Here is an 18,809-nt window from a genome sequence, read left to right on the forward strand (position 1 = left end):
GATTTCTCGGATACTAATTACTTTTTCGAGAGTTATTGCCATGGCATACCAAATTAACTCTGAGCTACAACTCGTCTCTACTGTTGATGAACTGTTTTCAGCATTTCAACATGCTGCGAAAGTAGCATGTCCTCCGAGGACGAAAAGAGGAAAACCGAAACCTTCGTGGTGGTCCACTGACATACCACACCTAAGAAAGGAATGCAGAACGAAAGCCGAGGACTAGACTTAGTAAATCCAAAAAAAACGGAACTGATACTGTTCAGCAGAAAACATAAAAGACCTGCTCTTCAACAAATATTTTTAGGTGGAAAACCACTTAAAGTAACAGAAAGCGCTAAATATCTAGGACTGGTACTGGACAGGAAGCTAAATTAGGGGCTCACAGTCGCAGATAGAGTACGCAAAGCTACGACGGCGTGAAATACCGCGTATCTCTTAAAGAGATGGCTAAGTCATTTCACCTAATGATAACATGGGTTCCTGGCCATTGTGACATTGAGGGGAACTGCAGAGCCGATGAACTAGCGAAAACCGGTACCAAATTGATTGATGAGTACATAGTAGATATAGGTATACCCTTGCGAACATTTAAAGTACTTATCCTCGAAGAAAGTGTAAGAGTAACGAATGAAAGATGGCGTAATGAAGCCACTTGCCCCACAGCAGTAGCCGACTCACAATGCTAAACGCACGGAAGTTCTACTAAGAAGAACTTCTACTGTCCTGCTCTATCCAGACGTAGACTCGCCATTTTGGGTAGACAATCCTTTAATGAATTGGAAGATCTCGGCTCTGTCGGGATTCAACATCTTACAAATATTTTGATAAGTGCACACTGGTTTTAGGAGAGATAAGGAAAAGTACCCAACTGACTCAAGTGGCTTTCTAGTAGGCTATTAGTCTTAATGTGTCCCACAGTGGACAGTCCTTTCATGTAAACTGCGCTCTTTGCAATCTCATCTACCATTTCGTTTCCTGCAATCTCTACCTGATGCCTAGCTCTGCGCCTACTCCGTCCAATATTTTCGAGCAGTCAGGTTTCATTCCTTTCTTCCACCCCTCTTCTTCTAATATTGTTTGGAATTTCCTCACCCAATTGCATTTCAGAGTCTTATAATTTGTATTCTCGTTAACTTTTTAATAATATTTCTACTGACGGTCAGTTTCTTACCTTCAAGCGGTTCAAGCGTTGTATGAAAGAATATTGAAAAGGCTTTTTCTCAGCAGTAGTTCTGTCATTTTTCAGTTTATAAGCCTCCAATGATTTTCTAGTGTGCTTAATTTAAGTAATTGCATTTAAATGTTTGTACCAAAATCTAATCCATAATGAAAATTGAAATTCAGTGCGTGCCACGTGCGGAATCACGTTTAGCAATTCTAATAATTTTTCGTATTCACTTTACACATTTATAGCCTGAATAAATAAATGTCATACACAGGCTTTGATTTGTGTTTTCTAGCCTCGATGAACTATTCCAAAGTGAAAAGAGCATTTAATTTGTTGTGAATGCCAAAGGCGCTAAAAAATAGAATAAAAATGAAATAGCCGTTATACAGATATTTTTCTTTTGGTCATATGGCCGGCCAATACCAAGTAAAAGGATCAAAGCGAAAATTGCTTTTTGAACTCCGCCATACAATAATCAAACAGTCATGCAGGCATAAAAAAATGAGTCCCAGTTAGAAGCAGGAAGCACAGTTGGTTGATTTTCAAGAATTTTTTTGTTTTTTTTATTTTAGGTAAAATGTAACACGGAAAAGCTCAGGGATGAAAATTATTCAAACTCTGCTCTTTATGGGCACTAAGTCGAAAATATTAAAAACAGGAGCAGCGTTCAAATTTAGGTTCTCTATACGGTAGATTAGATTAGATTAGATTTGTGGGGGGTTGGACAAGTCCAAGTACTCAGTCAGTAGACCATTGTACTACACCCGGATAGATATCAGTAGAAAGAATAGAGTTAGGAAAGATAAAAGGTGGATGGTAAAAACGGATACATTAGTTTTTGAGGTCACATTCCACAAATCTCTTGGATTCATTAATGAATTTTAAGAGATCCGGAGAGGAAGATTATGAACTTTGTCCATACTCAGTGTATCGCAACCCAATATCCTAAGTCTGATTCTGGAAAATACAGGACATCTACAGAGAAAATGCTCTGTAGTGTCGTCCTTCTCAAGACAGGATAGGCATATCGGGCTGTATACGACCCCCATGATAGCCATATGCTGACCACAGACGTTGGGCCATGTGATTACACCCGCCAGTACTCTCAGGTCCTTTCTGCTAAGTTTTAAGAAAAAGGTCGCTGTTTTTCTGCTTGGTTCTTTCACAAAGCCCTTGGCTACTCTGCACAAGTTCAACTCAGACCAACGACCTCTGTGGTCCATAGTTGAATCGATGCGGAATTGACACCTAGAAAGGGTTCAGGGCCTAGTGGCGTACTTGCAGAGCCTTCATTAGCCAATTTATCAGCCAACTCGTTCCCTGTAATACCATGACCATCCACAATGTCCATGCACCCAAATAAGACTAACTTTGTTATGTTTTGCAACAATGTTCAGTTTTGTCTTACATTCACCGACTAACTTCGAAGAGCAGCGTGGGTTAGCAAGGGCTTTCAGTGCAGCTTGACTTTAATTACAAATTCCAATACTGCCCCGCCACTTTTTCTCAATTAGCCAGTACGCCACATTCAAGATGGACTTCCGTAAGGAATACCGTGGCCATCTGTCCTGTGGCATAGGAGTACTTAGTGTCTTCGTTTAAGTACCATCCAGATACGCTTCCATCGCTGGTTTTGGATCCGTCGGTGTAGAAAGTGTGCTGGTATCTCGTTAATAGGTTCTCTGGACTTAACTATTGATCTCTATCTGAGATCAAAACATCATACTTCCTACCGAAGCTAGCGACAGGTACCCGATTGTCCACCGCTCCGACAACTGGTGCTATATCTGGCCAGTGCTTACTTCATTTCCCCAGACTCCGTTTAACTTGAGCTTGTACGCCGCCTTCATTGCTTCCTTTCGAATTTGAAGATCTAGAGGTTCCAAGTTCTGAATGGCATTAAGGGCATCACCAGATTTCGTGCTCATGGCCCCTGTTATACCCAAGCACACACTTCTCTGTAGCCAGTTTAGGGGGTTTTACTCTGGAATTAACCATTGTGGCTTTCCACCATACTACGGAGGCGTATATAATAATGGGTATAATCAGGGTGATGTACAGCCAGTGTACTATTGCCGGTCTTAGACCCCATGTCTTGCCAAAGGTTCTCGTACACTGCCAGAAGACGTTTAGTGTTCGAGAGACCTGCTGCTCGACGTGCTTCTTCCAGGTAAGTTTACTATCTAGGATTACTCCTAGATATTTAACCTCAGAAGACAGTTGCAGTGTTACTCGTTTCAATGTGGGTAGTAACAGGCCTTCCATATTCCGTTTCCTAGTGAAAAGCACTAAGGTACTTTGTGTAGGAGTCACCGAAAGACCATGCAATTCGCAGCAATACTCAATCTTATTTAGAGCTAGCATTTTATTGCATATCTCTATACGGTTGAACACCAAAAGGATCATCCAGTCTTATCATTCCAATATCGCATAAACTATCGCAATATATGTATTTTCGTTTTAGTTTCCCTACTGGCATTTTTGTACTCAGAATCTCTGCTGCCGCACGCCACAATTTGCAAGTTTGCAACAAAATCGAAAAGTAGCAAGCAATTGGCCTTTTATGTATAAAAGCTAGAAGCGATTAAAAAACAGATGCTTGACTTGTATGTTGATAGTTGAAAAAAAAATGGACATAGAAAATTTCTGTTTGTATCAGCACCTAATCGTTCAATTACTTTTGCGCTTGTGGCTAGGCTTTTTCCGATTCTCTTCATGGTTCTTTTTATGATTATTTTTATGATTCTCTATTGGATGAAAAGGATTTTCTATTATTTTCAATTTATTAGCAATCAATGAAGTGTTTAGTGATTTTGATTTCAGTTTTATTTTGCAAATCGACGCAATTTTCGCAAATAATTTAGCATTAAATTTTTTTTTTGGTAGCGCTTGTTGCAGAAATGTCTTACGTAACTACTTTACTTTGCTTACCTTTCTTGCTTAGAAGCATAAAACATCCTACATTTATTCCAAGATGATGAGAAAAAGTTATGTAAATGCCCGCAGATTAATTTAAATCGCTTCTTTCCCAAAGTCATTCAAAATGAGGCTCTGTGTTAATTGTCTGCATGTTACATAAGTATGAATGTGTGTGTGTGTGTGTGTGTGTGTGTGTGTGTGTGCATATATGTGTTAAAAAAATAAAATCAATAGCATAGGCGCCTTGGTACACAACCCGCGCTCCATTTATAATTTAATCTGCTAATGCCAGTGCATTTCTGGGTAAACATATTTGGCATATACAATAACGGGCAAAAAAATAGTAGTACTGGCAAACAGAAAAATTAAAATTAAAATATTGCGTTCATACATAAATGCATTTAATTTTGAAATAACTTCAAAATAGAAAGCATCTGTGATGTGTCAGAAACTTTGTTTATGCTTAGATTTTTAGAAAATGCATTAATTTTTTTTTTAAACAAATTTGGGAAATATGAAAATCCCAAATCGTAAATCGAAAAATCAGCCGGAACAATGATGTTACTGGGCGTCTAGAAATTGCTGTTTGACTCCTGAGCGATTTCATGGAAAGTGATCCAATTATTAAAATTATTTTTTTTTAATTAGTTTATTTGTAGGCTTAAAAACGCGGGTTGCCTTTTACATTTCGCGCCTAATAATGCTTCGAATCTCCGGTCAATACACTTCTGCATTCGCTGGAACCAATTTTCAAAGCATTTTTGCCACTCAGAAGTGGATAACTCCAAGACAAACTGTTTAACGGCTTCAATAGCTTATTCAGGCATTGAAAAACGCTGCCCTTGCATTTTATTTTTGATGTTTGGGAGTAAAAAGAAATTATTAGGTATCAAATAAAGACTGCCAGGCGGATAACCCATTAACTTGATAATTTGAAAGCTCAAGATCTCTCTTGCGTAAGCCGATACATGAGAGCTCGCATTGTTTGGTGAAGGATGATTCGGCTGGCTTTCCTTGATTTTCCGAAAGTTGTGGCAAACAAACTCAGTGTTTCTCTAGTGTTACAACTGCGACATGATGAGACTCTCAGAGGTGCTTCTTCCACAAACAATTTTGAGGAGATTAAGCTTGTCTTGGGAACACTCATACTGCCGATTGCTGTTTTGTCTTCGGCTCATATGCACAGATCCAAGATTTGTAACCTGTTATGAAGTCATAGACATGTTATGAACCAACGCGGCTGAATTTTTTCAACATTTCGTTACACCAAATGTAATGAGAACAAAACTTCTTGACGACCAAATTTTCATGCAGTATTTAATCTACGCCTGCCCCGCTAGTGCCCAAGAATACCTCTATCTCACGATATGTCACAAGGCGATCTTGCATTTTTCATTGACCCACAGCATCGATTGGTTATAACACAACAACCGCTTTTGAACGGCCTTCGCGAAATTCATCTTGCAAGGCTCGTTGACCACGTTTTGGACCTCGTTGTATCAGCGTTTTATTTACAGTGGTTAAGTGTGTGTGGTGCTTCAACACTAAAAGACGAAGTAAATTGATCGATGCACTCGAGTCTAGATACTCCACGTCGAAAATCGTAATAAATCGTCACACAAAAATTTTCGCGAGTTATTTCCATCTTTCAGGCGAAATGAATTTTTCAGCTCACTGAAAAAAAATACAAATACAGCTCGTAAGGGAAAACGTAATATGTAAGTTTATGCTAAAAAATACCAACCTTTTCGGAAAAAATATCGAAATAGCTGTAAGCACATCACACGTTCTGTTGCAAAGGCTAAAAATATTAAAGGCAACTCTCGTATAATTTGAAAACAAATTTCATAATTTTGATATTTGTTCAGTATTGAAAATTTTGGACTAGAGTTTTTTAAGGTAAAATATCTTTGATTCTTTTTAACATTTTTTAATTTTACCTGTTTTATAATTTTTAAGATAAAATATGTGTATGTAGATACTTGTTTTTTTAGAAATCTTTTGGAATATAAAATAAAAAAAAGATTTTTTTTTTTTTGTTATTGAAATGTTGAAATGTTATAAAATTTTTATACATGGTATTGGTATTACGCTTAGCTTAAGCTAACAAGTAACATTATTCTATCCTTAACAGTGAAATTTAAAAACAATTATAAATATTTTACAAACAATTATACAGGCGTTGGCGACTAGATCTCGTGGCTTAGTTCTTCGAAGTCTTCTTGTGCAGACTGTTTTGGTAAGCTCTAATAAATTTTTGGGGGAAAACGTTTTTATTTTAGATTTTTTTTTAAATTTGTGAAATTTATTTTTAATACCTGAATTTTTTTTTTTAATTTCTGTAATAAATTAAAAAAAAAAAAAATTTTTTTTTTGAAATTTTTTGGGGCAAAACAATTGAAAAAAAAAACAAATTTCTAAAAAAAAATTTATTTCTTTCTTATTTTTTATCCCAAAAAATGTCTACATTTGTTTTTATTTTTAATCCAAAACGTTTCTATTACTGTTTTATTTTTTATTCCGCAAGAGATATTTCTGCGACAGCAATATTGTATTATGTTCAATTAAAGATATTTTAGTATTCGAGCTTCTAGGAACATCAAATGCCGTACTTGCATTCAACTGAGCTACCAAAAAGTTTCCACGCTGGAAATTCCCATTTTTGGTTCTACAATCATAAAAAAGTCCCTTTTGCCTTTTATTTTATTTCTTATTAAAAATTACGAAAAAAAATGCTAGCCGTTCTGGCATCTCTGGTTCGCAGTAGGTATTTAATTATATCTGGAATCCCAAGCAAGCGGAATCTGGTCGAGAGGACACCATCATCACATCGCCTAGCCATTTGATGTATGATACTTTACAAAATTTTCTTAAATGATATACTTTCGCCCACTGCCACTATTTTGATCACAGTTGTACTGCAAATGAATATAAATTTCCCGCTGTGCAGAAGCGAAGTGGTTGCTACCGCTCAGTTAAAAAAAAGTAAAATAATGACCACGGCAAGTGTCCATAATTAATAATCTATGTATATCTTGCTGATGTTTATTGTAAAGTGACTCACAAATGAGAAGAGCTAAATATTTCTCTTGTGAAAGGAAGATAGATGTTGCAATGGACTCCAGTGCTTAGTCGTAATAATCCCATTAGTGACGGACAAACAAATGCATAGTTTGAAATGATTATTACAAGTTGGGTGATTTACTACACTTTGTGCGTTGTAGGTGCCTTTCTTATTAATGCATTTTTATTATAAATGAAGCAAGGTTATTTCTCCAAAAAATGTTTACTTAATAGAAAATCATAACACTTACATTTAGTGTCGATGTCCCAGTTGCGAGTGAACCTTAAATTAACTTTAACGCTATTGTTTGAGTTCGACTATAAATCAATAAATTCCGATTTCGCAATGAAAAGGAAGATGGAAGTAATCAGCTGAGTTTTCTAATATAAAGTAGCATCTTTGGCTTTGAATTCTTCGCTTACAGTGAAAACTTTAAATGGAGAGCAAAACTAACAATTGAAAATAGCAAAACGGCTACAAAAGCGGGCAAGTGATTTTCCCGTATTAAAAAATAAAAAATAAAAGTGTTTCATGAGCTATACTATATAGAATCTTTTTGTATTACTCAGTCCTTCAAATACACACATTCAAAATCGGCTAATTTCTCGCTCAGCTAATGCGAGGTTAGCTCTCAGATATTAATCAGTAAACCTTAAGTTATCTCGCTAGTATGACATTGAAAATCGATTATTAACTGTCGAATGAAAGTTAATCCGCCAATGTAAAAATTTCCCTTTTTTATTTCCCAGCATTTTAATTTTGTTTGATCATACCACTGGATTTAAATCTAAAACCTGACGATGGCATATGAAACGACTGACAAGACATTCATGCGTACAGCACAAAATATATTTGTTGTTGCTGAGCAGTGGTGTCTCATCCTTGACTACATATTTGTTGGAAAATCCCTTGCTTTTTGTTGCTTGCAAATTATAAAGTCACGCATAGTAACTGAGACGAGCCATAGTGAAAAACTTACAGACCATTTCCACAGTTTTTTTTCCATTTTATATGACAGTAGTGGGTCATAACCCTCTACTTGGCCTCCTCTGATTTGGCACGAGAAAGAAATGACTGCCGCGCTTCGTTACACGCGGCCAAAGTCGCGACAAGGGTTTTCAGTCCAATGAAGAAGAAGAGGAAGTTGGTCGTAAATTTTATATGCACAATCTTTTTTCATTAAATTTCATATACAATATAATACATACATATTTATTTGGATTTAATGCGAGGTAATCCAAAGGAGTTATACCTTCTGCTCAAATATGAACGAGACGTTATCAATAAAACGGTCCGCGGATGACATATGGCAAAAATAAATTGTTTGTTTTTTGGTAGGACTGTTATAAGCGTCTGAAGCCGAAATTTTGTTGGAATAACAAAATTTCAAACAAATTCTTTGTTCAACTTGAATTTCCATCGTTAAATACGAAGAACACATTCGAGCTTGACTTGTTTACAGAAAACAAACTATGTGACATATCACGCTGAAATTTGCCATGTAAGCTTACAACAGTCCTACCAAAAAACAAACAATTTATTTTTGCCATATGTCATCCGCGGACCGTTTTATTGATAACGTCTCGTTCATATTTGAGCAGAAGGTACATTGAAAATGGAAAGAAAATAAAATAAAATAAAATCAAACAAATGAAAAGCATGTAGAGAAAATAAAACAAAGCGAAAGAAAAAACTATAAAATTAATTATAAAAAAAAATTATAGTATTGTAATATACAATAATTATTATTTTTATAACATGCTCAAGTGCTCATGGCAGGTCTGCGGCATGTTACTTGCACATGCTCCTCAGTTTTCTGAACAACTCCTTCGGTAACTCACAACTGAATGGAATAAACAAAAAACAGTAAACGAATTTTTTTAGTGCAAAATGTCACCCTGACAACAAGCTTAAACTTTAAATTTTTTGATCGATACTTGACGATATATCGATCACTACAGCCATCTACCGAGAAAATAATGGATTTCTTTTTCCCCAAACTAATATTTTTATGCGCCGTAGCATTTCGTAACACCTCTACTCCTGCTCCTCATAGATATACATTTTGGGAAGTGCAACCTTAAGATCTAGTGGTTGCCTTCATTCATCGTAGTATTTCATCTAGTCCTAGACCTTTGAGGAAATTTAAACGCATTTTCGGTGATTGCTTTCTCTCCAGGCTGGGTGAGAAAAAGTACTTTTGCTAGCCTCTCAAAATGTCGTCACATTCAAGAAATAAGTGCTCTGAAGTTTCTGCAGTCTGCGTAGATGACTTCTAAGTCTACTATGGTCGCTAAAACACTTTTAAGAATTCTTTTATTTTTCGTTTTCCTCAGATGAGTTTAACTCCATACGAAGGATGGAACCTTAAAGGGGGGTAGGGTCACAAAATCGAAATTTTTTTCTTCACCCATCTTATAGTAAATCATTTCAAGAATGTTGTGTCAAAATTTTAAGTGGATCGGAGCAGAACTCTCAAAGTTATAGCCTTTGTAGGCACTCTACCTCGAATGCGGAGCATCGATAATTTCTCAGAGTCATTTTTTCAAACGCGTTTTTCCCGAAACGACTTCTAAAAAGTCGGTGCCAATCACAACTCCGAAACTATTCAACCGATTCTTTTCAAATTTGGCACACGTTTTCTAAATCAAAAATACCTCCCCCCCACTGCCTTTTTTTTTTTTTTTTTTTTTTTTTTTTTTTTTTTTTTTTAAAGGTTGATTTTCACTTACAAATATGGCGAAATTTTTCGCCAAAAATGCTCGTTTTACGTTTTTTTGCCACCAAAACTACAAAAATGAAAAAAAAATTCGAATTTTTTAGTTTCAGATGATTCTACGACGAATGCCGATTGGCACCGCAGAGCACCTCTCGAAAAACATATCTCCAAAAAAACTCTGTCATGGGCTTATTTGTCAATATTTTATTATTAATATTTTTTAAAAACTTATTGAAAAGATGTACAATAACATGCAACTGATTTTATTAAAGTATCTTAAGCCATATTTCTGTAAAAAATTCAAAAAAAAAGTGTTTTTTTTTTAGCGCTAAACCCTACCACCCCCTTAAACCTTTTGTCTTCTTCTATTCTATTTTATTCTGTTCTATTTTAGTCTATTCTATTCTGTTCTATTCTATTTTACGAGCTCCTCTTTCAATTTGGATGCAGTATCGATTCAAGTTGGCCCCGCTTATTCAATATTCGTGATCCTCTTTTTTTGAGTTTCATTTTTCCAAAAGGTTAACGATAACAAATTGGAGTATAGATGATCCATTCCATATTAAACTAGAAATAACTTAAAATTTTGGTTGTTTACTCATCGGTCCATCTTTGATATTTTGCAATTTTCACGTACTTGCACTTGCAACACTTTTAATTTAGTAGTGAAAATATGCACAAAATATTAGCCGCTGTAGCGGAATGAGTTGGTGCGTGGCTATATTTCGGTAGTGCCCAGGTTTGAAAATCACTATGTGCTCGAAACGCCAAAATGGTAGAAAATGAGTTTTTCATAAGAGCATTCGTTCCTCGGCAGGCAATGGAAAACCTTCTCAAAAACTGTAGGTGCCATGATCTACTTACTTACTAGTATTCGTACTTCCTGAAGCCCATATACGCAAGCGAGAAGGTTGAATTTTTCATATGAAATGTACTTAATATATATAAGACGGATACCTGGATAGGATTTCTGATATTAATGACATGAAGTTAAGTATTTTGATGGGTTCAATAGCCGATGGAGGGAGGGTAATGCTATAACTGGATGTAAGTCATGGAAAGCCTGGTCAGAGATCACTCTGTCCAAATGAGCAAATCTGACATTCTAAAATAAAATCAAAAATGTACCTATTCAGCTCTAGTGGATGGAGAAACTTCTTCTTTGTTAGATGAATTTGGAGGAATCACCTTCACCTTTTTTTTGTTTTTGTCTTATAAACAAAGTTTGAGCCAAAACTTTAATGCACCAACTTGAGCTGAAATCTGTCGGGTCAACTAGAAATTCCAGCTGTTGTGTAATCTCGGTTTCAATAATGGGATTAACCCGCCACATTATTTCTCAGAGTATATTATCTTCGGTGGCGTACTCTTCTAAGCCATTGAAAGAACATCTGCGCATATTTACATATAAACTTTGCACTTATCCGAATCCATTTGCACTAATATGCCAGGTATTTATAAATATTAATTTATAAAATCCATCATCCATCAAATGCATCATTCATACATACCCACATACATATAGACATACATCCTTTCGACAACTTAACGGCAAATACATATACACTTCTCGCTCATCAAATGAAGTGATTAAGGCAATAACAATTTTTAATTGCTAAATAAACTGAAGCATCACCTACATACATTTGTAAGTACATATAAACGGAAAATTATTTACCAGAAGTAGATACGATGACACGCACCCGTTTACCTGTACTTAAGTAATGCACCCAATGTAAACAAGGCTAATTGCTGGAAAATTCAAAATAACATAACAGCAAATGATGTTTTTGCTTAATAAAAATCCAGCACTGAAATATCCATACGCATGTCTGAGTACAGCTAAATAGCATAAATAACCATTTGCTATGTGCAATAGCCCTGCAGTAAAACGTACTGGTTCTGAACTATCCTACTTGCAGTACCTAACTACTCCACAGCTGGCCTGTTACCAGTTTGCATTGTAGCTTAACTAATTCGTCTTTTTTCAATGCTAGCAGCTGTCAATGGCCTAAGAAATGTCAATTGTGAACCTGTTTTAAAAATGCCGATTTCGAAGATTGGCTCAATCGGCAGTATTTTGCATCAAATTGACACTTTATCCATACTTACAAAATAATTCGTCAAAGTTAAGGGGTTACATATGTACGTCAAGGAGCGCCAAAAATGCGCTAAAAAACTGTTTTTAGAAAGGGTAACAATAGAAATAAATATAAAAAAGTGCGTGTAGCGTAGTACACATAACAGAAGTGAAACTTTCAAGGCAGACAAAGAAAGAGGGAGAGACCGGAGAGAGAATGAGAGAGAGAGAGAGAAAGAATATATATCTAAATAAATTCATAACATTTGCAGAGAATACAAATAGACAAAATTTACAAAAAAATCAAGAGCAAATAGACAAACATCATCAACAACTCTCCCTCATTTTCCTCTACGTTATATTTTTTCTCTCTCGCGGAACGAAAATGCCCAAAACGTTGCATGGCCTTGAAATTTTACTCTCCATTCTCGCTCGTCCATCGACGCCTAAGAAGTTTCACTTCAAAAATGATATACATTGTTTATTAGCACTTAAACTTTATAAAAAAAATTATTTAAATTTTTCATAATTATCATTTAAAAATTATTACGCAAATGCAATGAATAAAAAGTTGCTCCACGGTCTGCATAATTTCTCTTAGGAATGTTGATGGATCTGTAAAAAGTAAAAAAATTCTTCTAAAATAATGTTGTATTTATAGTCTGTCGAGCGGGCATTTGGAATTTCGAAAAATTTAGCAATTTACAGAATTTTATAAAAAGTATGCATTTTACGTCAGGAATGTCACACTTTAATTATGTTAATAAAATTTTTTAAAATCCGACATTTTCAAATATTTAAAAAAAATATTTAAAAACTGTATGAGGTATCATGCAGACAGTACCGGAAAATGTACTTTTAGCAAAAAGATAACATTTTTGTAGTAATGAAGTAATTAATAATTGAGAAACAAACTCTAATTCACGGAAAACTATTTAAAAATATATTTTTCATTGCAAAGAAGGTGTCCTAATTTTAAATTTTGCCCCATATCTTAGGGCATCGGTAGGTATAACATACTTAAATGATCTCTAATCGATTGCTAGCTAAAATAATATCGTTACTACTCTCATATTTTGTTTTAATATTGCTATGCCTTTTGGCGGTAAAATACTTCAAATCATATTCTGTTGAGTGAAAGTCATAAGAACTCATATCATTAGTCTTAATGAGTTTTCTATAAACTTCTCTGGAGCTCTATTTTCGGTATAGCCATCAGAGCCATCGTCGATTGTTCCATTACTTCCGGCTGTTAAAACGTGTTCCCTAGTTTCTAGGGGTTTTCTGACTCGTTCAAACAGAAAAAAAAGCGTTCTTGGTCGAAAATTCATTGATAATAATGACACTGCGCAACGGTGCGTTATCTTGGTGCAGAGTCCACGAGTTTTTTACCCACAAATCCTTTCTTTTTAGGCGAAATGCTTCACGAAAAACGTCTCATAACACCTGACAAAAATTCGTGGTGTACAATACCATGGCAAACCATAAAAACCGTGAACATCGTTTTCTTTTTTTGACTAAAAACGACGTGGTTTTTTTTTATCGTGGTTCGTTCGGAGCTCTCAACTGATTCACCTGATGACTGGATTGCCCGTCGTATTCATAAAGCACCGTTTCGTCTTAAGTAATAATGCGTTTGAAAAATCTTGGGTCTTATTCAGCCTTGGAAATCATGTCTGTGACGATATCCGCGCGATTCCTTTTTTGCGTGAATTTCAGGTCGTTAGGGACTAAACAATTTAAAGTTCTCTGATGGTAAATTTGCGGTTATTGATCAACTATTCTTTCACTTTATTGATGTTTTCATCAGTTTTCGATGGCGAACAAACTCACGATTTCTTCTGAAGCGTTCATGCAAGTCGTAGGCGGTTGTTTTCTTTAGATTATCATTTTTACAACATTTCTAAGGTTTTTGCACCATTGAATCAAAAAATCGATTTTTTTTTCATATATGTCTTCCCAAGCTATCCAAGAATGTGTCCTCAAAATTTCAGAAGCAAATTCAAAATATTTTCGGAGTTACAGAGGAAATTGTCGAGCAGGTATACGAGCGGCCGCATCGCTCGAAGTGCGATTTCTCGGTTTTTTATTTTTGCGATTTTTCCTAATTGGCGGGAAAGATAGGGAAAAAGTTAAACGTCCTATCGAAACGAGATAACATTGATTGTATTCGGATTAATTATCTTCTAGTTGAACCTAAAACACCTTAAGAAAGTTATGATAAACCCACTTTTTAAACTATCTTAAGTGAATTTGTTTTTCCAAAAAAATTATTATTTTTTTTTTAATTAGCGAACAATTGTTGAATTTCTTACTTTTTTTTTAATTTTTTTGGTTTAACTAGAAGCTGTACTATACCAAAATAAAAAACTTTTTGGGCACATGCACACTCGAGGCGTCTCGGCAAAATGCTTGTACCAGGCATAATATGACATATATTTTAATCAAAAAATTTTAGAAGACTGTTGAAATATATAACTATAAAACCAGAAAGTTTCGTTTCAATCGAATATTTCTTTCCTTCCCAAAAAAATCCACGAAAAAATCGATCGAAGCCTCTAAAGCTCCCTCCCCCCTTGAATAAACCCGTTTTTGTAAATTTAAATCCATTTTTAAAACTGTAAAAATCGAAAACACCTGCACAGGTAGATGGCATAACTTTTACAAATGTTAAGCAATAAAAAAAAAATTGTGGTAGGAATGTTAAACACAAATGTGGCAACCAAGAAACAAACAGAACTCAAATCACTTCACTTAGAGCGTCACCTGGCGGTTGTTCCAGGAACTTTTTTAATAGCCCTACGACGGTTGACCCCTTACAAGTAACGTTAAAAGAAAGCCTTGTAAATTTTCGAAATCTTAGTATGTACAGCTATTGCAAGCCGAGCACGATATTCAGAGCAACATGGGGGGCTTTGGTTAACATTTTTTTATTTATTTTTTTCTTGTTCATTCCTCTCGGGAGCATGGGGCCTCAACAGGAAATTTGTCTAGCGTTGGTTACGTTAATCTATTTGATTAGCCTGCCATTACCGCCGCTTTGGTTAAAATGAACTCGTAAAATTTAGCATTTTTATTAAATGCAATGCTTTGCATACTTGTTTAATTGGTCATTTTGCAACTAGTACCATTCTAGTCACTATTGTTCTAGTATGTTTGCTGACTACTTTGACTTTTTACTGCAAGGTTTTAAATGCGTGCGAATTTGTTTGGGGGTGTGTGCGTTATATTCGCACGCATTTCGTTAATAATTGCATATGTGTGTGTGTGTGGAATGCGAAATGACTAGAGCGCATGGAATTGTCTGCTGTAAGCAGCCTCTGCCATGGACAATTTTCCATCAAACCGTTAAACCATGCATTCATACATGCAAACACACACGCATAGACACATAAGTGTGGATGATGGTGCATGGTGAAGTGTTGTTGTTTAACAATTTTCATTGCAATGCTTAAAAACCTAATAATTTGCGTAATAATACAATAATAACCGAAAGCACTGAGCCTACCATAACAACAACAACAATGGCCACAAAACGCATAGCACACACAAACTTGGCAATGACACCAGTCAACAACAATGAAAACAACAAAAACGGCAACTAAAGTGGCACATGTCGGCGAATAAATTAATTTACTCTAGAAACTCATAAAGCAATAACAAAAAGCAGAGTAACATTAAAATAAATCCAAATGAAGAGCTGTTGCTGAATATACTCAAAAGCGGGCAAGCGAACAAGGTATTATCTACCCCACACGCATCTACTACAAGTATATATGCACCAGTATGTGTGTATGTATGCTCATATAGGCTAATAACTGCTAGTCGTCCAGTGCATCCTTTTTGCCTCAGCGACATCAGCTCCGCATGAAATACCTATGCAGCCAGTCATACGCATGCACACCTACTGATTTACATATGTATGTGTGTATGTATGTATGTATGTACATATATTTCTATTTATTATGTTTATTTGCTTGCCGGAGCTTAGCAGCACAGCCGCCGTGGCATTGCAAGTTGATGGAATGCTTTCGTCTGACCAAACTACCGAATATTTTTAGAGTTGTGCCACATCCAGCGAACTGCTTGGTCGGAAACTTGTCACGTAGTAGAAAGATTTTTGGTACACCTGTATGTTTATGTGTACTTATATTGTGTATTATCAGTATGACCGCATTTATTTCCGTTATTGAAACTTAGATACGGAATTTCTATGTTATCACTCCGCCAACACACACACACACCCGTTATATTGGATTATTTTACGCAGTTCAGGTTTGTTCCTATTTTTAATATCAGCCAGCCAAAAGACTTGTCATATTAATCAGAAATATTTTTCGGTATGGCATCCTAGATTAGTAGAAAATATCTATGGTAAGGTTAAATTAGTATCTATTTTACTGTGATGGGTAATGAATGAAAAAATGGACTAAGTTACTGTTTTTTCCAGTAAACCTTTTGCATCGGTTATATAGTCAATTTTATAGTAAAGCTTCTCGAATAAGCCTGAATTCCCAATATTTATTAAGGGAGTCTAGAGGGTTCTAGTCTAGAGGCCCGAATTTCGAGAATTTTTTGACGATGAATAAAAAAAAAGCTATTGATATTTTTACGATACATTTTTTTATCATTTATTTATTCATATATTAGGAGCACACAAAATAAATTTGAAAAAAACAAAAAAATGAATTTTCATGGAGTTATGCGTCCTTGAAGTGGAAGGGGGGAAAAAAGGCAGTGTCCCCGTCGTCACGATTTCTACCCTTGTGGTCATCTGAAAAAAAAAAATACAAATTCTTAATTAATATGAATGTCATTATCGTATGAACCAGAAAAAACGGAAAAAAAAATTTTTCCATAAAATGGCGGCTACTCAAAAAATTGAGGTCGAATTTTCTCTTATTTTTAAGCTTTCTCGAATTGTTTACACATATTAAAAAATTGAAATTTCCAGTTTTTCGAGCTTCATACGATAGAGAATATTTAAGGAATATTCATGACAAATTTCAAGCAAATCGGTTGATTAGAACTTGAGATATCGTGCCGACCGTATCGAACGAAGTAGTTTCGAGAAACACGCGTTTGAATTTCGCCGTCCGCTCGAACCAGTCTAGCTGTCGCGTCACTAAAATAGTTGTAATTTCGAAAATAATTCGAATTTTGCAAAATCCTTTTAGGGAGATATTTTTGAATACCTAAACTATCGAATTTTGAAAAAAAAAATTTTCGATTTTTTCAAATTTCTAGACTAGAATACCCCCTTAATCTGTAGAAGCTTCTTTAACACTTGCACATACAGTGAGTCAAAAAATTGTTCTCACAATGCAGTTTTTTGCAATATTCGCAATATTATTCACGGCAATATATTTGTTTTTCATTAATTTTGTATAAATATGTAGTGCATTTTACAACAAAAGCAATGGCATTGTACGAGGTTTGCTCGAGAAATAAGGTGAATTTTCAAATTTCGCGGGCTACACACATTCGTCTTTTGATTATTATTACAATATTTTTTTATGTTGGTACACTCGTCCGCAGATATGTTCACGGTTTTTACTCGTAGTACGTTTGGTTTGTTTGTGTGAGGCATAAATCAGACAAGAGTTCTGCGTGCTTGGCGATTTTCTGCTATCGAAAAAATGGATCAAAGAAGTTGCATCAAATTTTGTGTAAAAAATGGAATTAAGTGCTCAAACCTACTTGAAATGTTGACAGTGGCATACGGTGAGAGTACTGAGTCAAAAAAAAAATGCTTACAAGTGGTACAAGACTTTCACAGAAGGTCGAGAAGATGTGACTGACGACGCTCGCTCCGATGAAAACGTTGAGAAAAAGAAGAAAATTGTTATGGAGAATCGTCTAATCTGAGGATGTCGGCATATCGGTTGGCTCATGCCATGCAATTTTATCGGAAATTTTGAAATTTTTGGCATGAAGCTTTTGGGAGCGACGTTCGCTCCAAAATTGCTGAATTTTGGCCAAAAACAACGTCGCATGAGCATCGTGAACTGGAATTCTTGATTGACGTCAACGATGATCCAGATTTGCTTAAGAGGGTCGTAACTGGTGACGAAACATGAGTGTATGGCTATGACATCGAAACCAAAGCCCAATCGTGCCAATGAAAGAGTCCGGGAGAGTCAAGACCAGAAAAAGCACGCCAAGTTCGATCAAACGTCAAGGTTTTGCTTACTGTTTTCTTCGATTACCATGTGGTAGTGCATCAGAAGTTCTTACCACAAGGTTGTGCGGTAAATAAGGAGCATAACCTTGAAGTTATGAGCCGTTTGCGTTAAGCAATACGAAAAAAACGGCCGAAATTGTGGAAAAAATGTAGTGATAATGCACCAGCTCACTTACCTTTGGTTGTAAGAGATTATTTGGCCAAAAGCAACACCGTTATCATGCCTCAGCCACCGTGTGCACCAGATTTGGCCCTCTGCGACTTTTTCCTGTTCCCTAGATTGAAGAGACCCATGAAAGGATGGCATTTTGCGAAGATTGAAGATATAAAAACCGAATCGCTAAGAGAGCTCTAGGACATACCAAAAAGTGCATATCAGCACTGCTTCGAGGATTTAAAAAACCGCTGGCACAAGTGCATTATATCTGAGGGGGACTACTTTGAAGGAGATAAAGTAGAAATTGATGAATTGTGTCAAAAAAATTTTTTGTATTTCTTCTCAGCATTAGTAAGTCCAGTTTTTTTTTCTCAAAAGAGTATCTTTCCTGCAAATACTTTTTACACTCAAGCTGCTGCGCGCCCATTGGAAATCGAATGGCATCTTGTGAAGTAAAGGCCGATCCACAGTATAGTGCCGCAACACAGTTCGTTTCCGGTTCGCTTCGCTAAAAT

The sequence above is a fragment of the Anastrepha ludens genome, chromosome 2, assembly GCF_028408465.1.
Source record: "Anastrepha ludens isolate Willacy chromosome 2, idAnaLude1.1, whole genome shotgun sequence".
Taxonomy (NCBI): Eukaryota; Metazoa; Arthropoda; class Insecta; order Diptera; family Tephritidae; genus Anastrepha; species Anastrepha ludens.